The following is a 7500-nucleotide window of genomic DNA, read 5'->3' on the forward strand; positions in this document are numbered from 1 at the left end:
CAATCAAATCATGTTCTCTTCTTTAGAACCCAATCAGACGACAGCGCTTTAAGAAGCACTTATGCAACGCTCTCTTTGCTGTGTATGTAAGCACAAGAAACAAAACAAAAAAATGGAAGTATTATTTTTAAAGAAAAGAAAAACAAAGAAAAAGTTTGACCTCCGGTCCATGCGAGGGCGCTGGAGTGCTTCAGGCGTTCAACTGGGCCAAAGCAGAGTGTCCAAATCTCCTCTAGATTTGAAATCAGTTGAATGTGCTCAAGTGCTTGTTGGGAGTCAGGAGATATATCCTGGGGCCAGCTCTCGAGATGGGTCTCTCTCTCTTTCTTTCCCTCCTCTTTCTCTGTCTCTCTCTCCATCTCACTCTCATCTCCATCTCGAGAGTTCGGCCTCCTTATCATGTGCAATAATAACAATTTTTTGCCATTTTTATTTAAGTCAAATTGATTTGGTAAGTTGGCCTTCTTGGTGGCAAGTACAAAAAATATATATTTTGACAGTTCAGGTTTTAAATTTTCTTTTTTTAAGTTTTGTCTTTTTTTTTTCCTTTCAGTTTTTAAATCGCATGTGAAGCATTATACTCAAAGCATATACAAGCAATTTTTTTGATCTAGCTAGTTAGCCAAGACCTTCTGATTGTATTAACTTAAGTTTGTCCAGTTGTTGCCCTAAGAATAATTGATATAAAAAAAATGAACCAAAACATTATCTACCTAAATATATAATTATCTACCTATATAATGCCAACATCTAGAAATCTTCATGAAAAGCAATTTTTGAGAACGTGTGTTTTCTGAACAATATCAAGTTGAAATATTCAGCACTTGTTCTTTCGCATTGAAATGCATTTGTGACGACATTTGCCTTAAGTTTGACCCTACTTTCCCCCCCAAACTATCCCTACCCCTTGGAGCAAAATCCAGAGGCTACTGGGGGCCCAACCCTCAACCTGATGATGTGCTACCCCCCGCCCCGCCCACCCCACCCCACCCCGCACATCCGTACGTACAGTGCACATCCCACCCCTCGCTCAAGTCTATTGTTAAGTCAAACAAACAAAAGAAAAGACAAACCAAGAAAAAAAAAAAAAAAGTATATGTCCAACCTTTTAGTCACTGTTTAAGACTGCTCCGTGGGACGTCACGTCACTGTGGTCTCGTTCTTGTGCCATTAGGACAACGGTCAAAATTTGAACTTATAAAAGAAAAAAACAAGGAAAAACTGAAGAAGAAAAAAAAATCAAGCTAAAGACTCTTAGCTGTAGAGTGACACCATGCTCTCCTAGTATCCACACCTTTTTCGGTTTGGTTTTCTTTTATTTTAAATTTATAATTTTTTTTTCAGTAGCAGGCCTAGGCCTACTGTTCTTCAACAGTCATATCTAAAGTAGCGCTATATGGTACCAAATCTCTGGATTACAACAATGTTTCTTTCCTTTTTTTTTTCTTGAAAGTTATTTTATTTTGCACTTGCAGGAGTGTGAGGTGGAGACGTATACGTCTGTGCTATAGTGTGTGTGTGTGTGTGTGTGTGCGCGTGAGTGAGCAAGTGAGTGCGTTTGTGTGTGTTTTGTTTTCTTCTGTTTCTGCCTCGGGTCTCCCAGCATACTGCTTTCAACAGTATATATATCTATATATATCAGTGACATTTTCAAAAGGAAAGGAAAAAAAAAAAAAAGGTTTGTTTCCAAAGCCAAAATTATTGCCTTTTATTTCTGTTGCTGTATGTTTAAAATCCTATTTTTTGAATTTAACCAATATTATTTTGCATATTGTAGAAATCTAATTTATGTGATTACTGTATAAGCAACCAAAATACTGCTTTCTCTCTTAACTCCACTCCTCACTGGTCTTACTGGGGAATTTAACGGGCAGGAAGGCAAGTCATTTCTGCCTTCACACAGGTGTGTGTGTGCGCGTGTGTGCGCGTGTGTGTGAGGGGGAGGCTGAGGCCGTCATCAAGATTAAATACAGGGTCTGTTTCGATCAAGCCATTTGATTGACATTTACACTGAGTTAGTGAGAGATGAGGTCTACATGAGAAGTGCCTGAAGTAGGATTCAGTCTAACATGGACACAGGGTACAGCACACACCAGTCACTGGGAGGGGGGGACGGACGGACACACACGCCCCCCATCCCCTTGTGCTACGTGGCTGTGTTCAGACACTACCAATACCTGGCGCAAGCTTAACATGACCGGCCACGAGGAAACGATGTTAAAACGGCTGTGGCTTACAGACGGTCTCTGAAGGTCTTTTACCTTTCAGCGCCGTCTGATGCAGCCAGGGCAGGGTGAAGTGATGGCAGGAAGTGACATAGTGGGTGTGGCGTACATGTGGACACCGTGTGGTGAGAAACTGGACCGGACTCTGAAGCCCAAGCAGTGAAGTCCTCTGGGATACATGTTCACTTGGGTACGACATGGACTGGGGGACCTGCTGTCAATCAGTTGGTGTTTATCAGTGCAGTTCAGTGGGAATCTAGGGAGGTTGGGGCATGTGGATTGGAAGCAGAGAGATGCTGGCACATTTGTGTTAGTGCAAGACATGGTGGGGGCAATTATGTACTGGACAAAAAAAAATTAATGGAAACGGTCCCATCACCGTGAGCAGATGCTTAGATGGCGTGGTCCTTCACGCACGTACTCAACTGGTGTTCATTTTCTGCTTCATAAACGGTGGCTTTACTGTGGGTAGGGGGAGGTCTAATGCAGAAACTCCCAACTGATTTATGTGGTGTTAGACATTGAGTGGAAACTCAAGACTTCTCATGATTCAGTCTTTGTATGCCTTATTTTCAATTTCAGGGTGCGCTTGGATGTAGCCTATAGCCTAGATGTAATCCAGGTAAAACAAAACTCTGTGTGTGTGTGAAGCTTCTTTCCAACTAGGCAGACATTTTTAGTTGGTGTGAAGGTTTCAGTCCGCAACGGACTTCGCTCCTATGTGTGCACCACTGTGTTCTACTTGTCGCCCACGTGTTTCTGCTATGGAAGCCGTCCACAGCATCACCGAGCATTACAGAATTGGCTTCAAATGACCACCCAGCTCTCTACACTTTTAGACAAATATATGTTGTCAGTCCTTTTGTTGTTCCAGTCGCAAACCTGCATATTTCAATACAAAAGGTCTGCATGGTTTGATTACTTGTACATCTCTCATGGTTAACCAGTGGTGTCCATAAGAGCAATTTGCACGGTTTTACCTCAAAGAGGGCCCTAAATAACGTTATACGTAACATATCGGCTAGCAAAATTTGCCCCCAAACTAGTGCTGTTCTTTAGGTTTTCACAGATTGAAATATTTCACACAAAAATGAACTTGCTTCTGGAGGACAAATATCCCTCCCCCACCATTTTATTAGAGTAAGCGATCAAACTGGGTTTTTGTTCTGTACAAAAATGTTGATATTTATATATTTTTAATGGACCGATAAAATGTTATATTTTATTATATCACTTCTTTACAGAAGACAGGCTTAACAATTTTATCCATATCAATTTCATTTGTCCTTTCTGGTAAAAACAGCTTAAGTCATAGAGGGGACTTGGCAGGTCTGCATCTGATCAGTGAAAATAAAGTGAGTATTTTAAACTAAAAGTAACTAGCCGAGTTTGCTTTTTCACTACCGAGGCCATATTAACTAGCATGAAGGCCAAGAACGTTTTCTTGAAGATAGCAGTCTAATGTTGCGTCTGTTGTCAACACCTACCAATGGACAAGGGTGCATTATTGTTGGGTCCATGGCTGTCAGACGTTGGACTGAAAAGGATCTGAACAGGACCTTCCATTGGCCTGAATCTCAGCACAGGACCACATCAGTGAGCGTCAATGATTTGCGTAACTGTGGCATTAGTAAGGTCTTGGACCTCCTCCTTACCTGACCCTACAGGTAGACATCATGGAGACCCGCCCAGCCAGCACATAACCCCTCATCATTTTTGTATACATATACATACATACACACACACACACATATATATATACACACACATACATACATACACACATACATACATACATACACACATAGTATATAGGTAGGGGGCATGTAGTAATACATCTGTACTGTCACTATGAGCTGCTATGCTCTTTCGCCTTAGAGTGCATACAAAACTTGAACAACCCCCCAAAAGCTAATATGCGAAAGTGCAAGAGTTCAGGGTAAACTCCACATATGAATGTTTTCACTTCACCCACATACTGCCCCAGGTGTAAAAGCCAAGGCCCATCACTTGCGGAAAGTGGTCACCATATTACTAATGACCTCAAAACATCCACATCTCTGATACCTGGTTGTTGAACGCTGATCTTCAGTGCTTATGGTGCATCCAACCAAAGTGCGCTCTTCAAGGCCTTTTGTTCTCCACTTGAAGTAGGCCACATCTCAAACCCACCCCTGGGGGCATGCGCGCGCATACACACACACACACACACACACACACACACACACACACACTATGTCTACCCCTCTGTAATTTACATGCTCTTTATTAAAGGTGTTTGGCTAATCAGGGGATGAGATCATCGGGGACACACAGCAGGGCAGATGGAAAGCATGTTTAGGAAAACCACTGGTCTAGTTGCACCACGTTACTTCAAACACGTCTCCTTAATTCTAATGCACGGCAGAGAGGGATAGGGGTAAATCATCAGGTAGGAGACGGACTGAACCCACCCTTACCTTAGCCCAACCTTACATATCCCTTATACTGGTCCCTATGAGGATCAGACATTGAGACCCGTGTTGGACTGAGGACAAATGGGGGATGTAAATCATCAGATGGGAACTTCTGTGCAGCTGTTTAATGGCCTACCATCAGCGTTTATTAAAGGACTGAGGACTGTACAGCACGGGTGGACATTCCCTCAGGATAGACAAAGGAGCAGGAGGAGGGGGAGCGGACCTGAGGGTCTTCTGTTTGGATTCCAAAAAAACGAAATGAAGAAAGAAAGAACACTTTACAAAACAAACAGGAAACCGAACTAGTATGACTCACACAAGACGCCTTGGAAGCAGAGAAGAGACATACAATTAAAAATTAAAAAACGAAACAAAAACAAGGCCCAGTGACAATGAAACTCACCGTGTTTTCATTTTTAATCCTAAAAAATATTTTACATGATTGACAAAAAAGAACCCGGCTCAGAAGAAAATTTCTATTTCTTTAAAAAAAAAGAAGGAGGGAACGAGAACCAAACAAAAAAAATGTTCTAATTGCTTTTTTGTTCTGCAGGAAAGTTGAGGAGATTGTGCATCAAAAAACTGTGAAGAAATCAGGGTAGGCCTGTGAAATGTGTGTCGTCTGTGTTAAGAGTGCGAGAGAGTAAAGCCCCCAAACTCATAAACCAAACCGTAACTGTTGGAAAAACAAAACAAAAAAAATCACCATGGTAGCAACAAAACTCAGTCTGATGCATTGCCTCTTCCACACACTCCTCTCTTCATGGGCACACAAGGGAGAATTAGGACCACCATTTTAAACCAACTTCTTTAAAACGACACAATTAGGTTTTTTTTTGTGTTTTTTTTTACCCATTAGCAGTATTTAAAGTCTTCAAAAAACAAAAGCATTAGTCACGTTAATACAGAGATAAACAAATGGCACATATTTGATTTATCTAACTCAAAAACAGAGGTGCTTGAAAAGAACTTTTGTTTCTTAAGAAGACAAAAAAAAGTTAAATAAATTACTACCATAAATGTTACATACAACTCTGAGTAGTATATACAAAGCCGTTATTAGAACAAAAATCTACAATTCGAAAAACAAAAAAAGTTCAATGAAACAGCAGTACAACCTTATTTTACACTGTAATGTCAACTGCATGTGTGTGTATATGCACGTGTGTCAAGAGATGAGTGGAACTAGCTGGGTTCTTGTGGTTGCACCGTTAAATGGAGTGGAGGAAAGTTGATAGGTACGATAAACAGGTGATACTTTTTCGGCATATTGAGATAGCCCAGCGGGGGGGAAAACAGACAGACCAACAAACTAATGGCTTGGCTAAAAATCGCTAATGGCTACATCTCCTGGCTGAGGGGAAAACACTGCAGCGGAACGCACACACTCCTTCTGTGCTGGCCTGCAGGCTGAGGCTAACAGGCTAAAACACTGTTTCTGGAAGACATGCTGAATACAGCGGATGAAGTCTTCTCTCTCTCTCTCTCTCTCTCTCTCACTCACACACACACACACACTCACAGGGCAGAACTGAACCAGTGACGACCCATTCGCTGTGTAACAACCAGGGCGACATTGAGACAGAACAAATGCAAACACACACACACACGCATTCTACATACAGTGAGTCTACACACAGTGATTTGTGTGTGTTTGTGTGTTTGTCTTCATGCCCCCCTATCAAGTCCATGAGCCCTAAGAGCAGACACCTCCACTGCCCTGCACCGCTGGTTCCACTGCTGCTGTTTCTATGCCGGCTTCAGAAATGTGTAACAAGATGTGTATGCGTTGCCATGACGACAGCTGGGTTCGCACGAAACAGCTTTTAAAACAACTATTGGTCAGTCCGCTTCTGACCTTTTGAACTCTATCCTTTCTACGGAGAATGGTCGCAACAGCCAACTACAGCCTTGCATCATTATGGGATGTAAAAGACACCAACACTGCCCTACCCCTTTACTTTAGGCGCTGCCAACACCCCATCTTAAAAGGTATTATTTAACGATTCATTCTATACATAAATTTACTATCAAAATATATCCCTCCCTTTTCCTTGCATCGTCCCTTCAGTTGTGTAATAAAGTGGTTTTCTGCGTATATATCTGCTTGCTGAGGAGAAACTGGAGTGACTTCACTGTAAACGAGCGAACAATCTGAGCACAGGTAATCTCCAACTGGCACGAGAGTGAGCGGGGAAAGCCAAGAGATGGTCCCGAGGTGGGAAGAATAATACAAGCTTTGCTCAGCAGAGGGTGCTGACGAGCGTCCAGCGTCCACTCCGACCTTCCTCCTTTCACACACGAGAGGGAGAGAGAGGAGGGGGGGGAAGAAAACACATTTCAGAGTAAAAGTCCTTCATGACCCGCTGGACTTGTGCAAAGCCAAAGCAAAAGGAGCATAGCCGCGACGCCACAGAATAAAGGGAGGGTTCGGCAGTGTGTGTGTGGGGGTGTGTGTGTGTGTGTTTAACCGTTGCTCCGCTGGCAGTGCAGAGCTGTGAGATCAGGACAGGAGGGGGGCATGGGGTAATATGGGTATCACCGTGGCCACGGGGCAAGTCTCTGTCTCTGTCCCATGTTTTTGGGGCAGTGGAGGGGGGGGGGGGGGGGGGGGGGGGTGTGGTAGTGGTGCATGCTGGTCCACACTGGTGCCCCTGCTTCAGTAAACTGGATTTAGAGTGACATCATGCCTTAAAATCCTCTGCAAAGTAGGGTCAGTTGGGCTAGTGGTTAGTGAGACTGATGCATATACATATACATACACACAAACACACACACACTCACACTCACCTGTGTACATGTGTGTGTGTGTGAGT

General features: G+C 42.9%; 2 protein-coding genes across 2 annotated transcripts in view; one reads left to right on the plus strand and one right to left on the minus strand.

The window, feature by feature from the left end:
• The window catches only part of LOC116218246 (serine/threonine-protein phosphatase 6 regulatory subunit 2-like), a 12073-nt gene extending 8473 nt beyond the window's left edge, over positions 1–3600 (plus strand). Inside the window, exon 18 of the mRNA XM_031559077.2 lies at positions 1–3600. This exon is cut by the window's left edge and continues 774 nt beyond it. The gene's annotated coding sequence lies outside the window, so the exon portion shown is untranslated.
• Positions 3601–4473: 873 nt separating this feature from the next.
• Positions 4474–7500, minus strand: part of LOC105892370 (myotubularin-related protein 5) — a gene marked incomplete at its 5' end in the record, with an annotated part of 38623 nt that continues 35596 nt past the window's right edge. The window contains 1 exon segment of the mRNA XM_031559173.2: positions 4474–7500. This exon segment is cut by the window's right edge and continues 457 nt beyond it.

This window comes from Clupea harengus, chromosome 21 (genome assembly GCF_900700415.2).
Source record: "Clupea harengus chromosome 21, Ch_v2.0.2, whole genome shotgun sequence".
Taxonomy (NCBI): Eukaryota; Metazoa; Chordata; class Actinopteri; order Clupeiformes; family Clupeidae; genus Clupea; species Clupea harengus.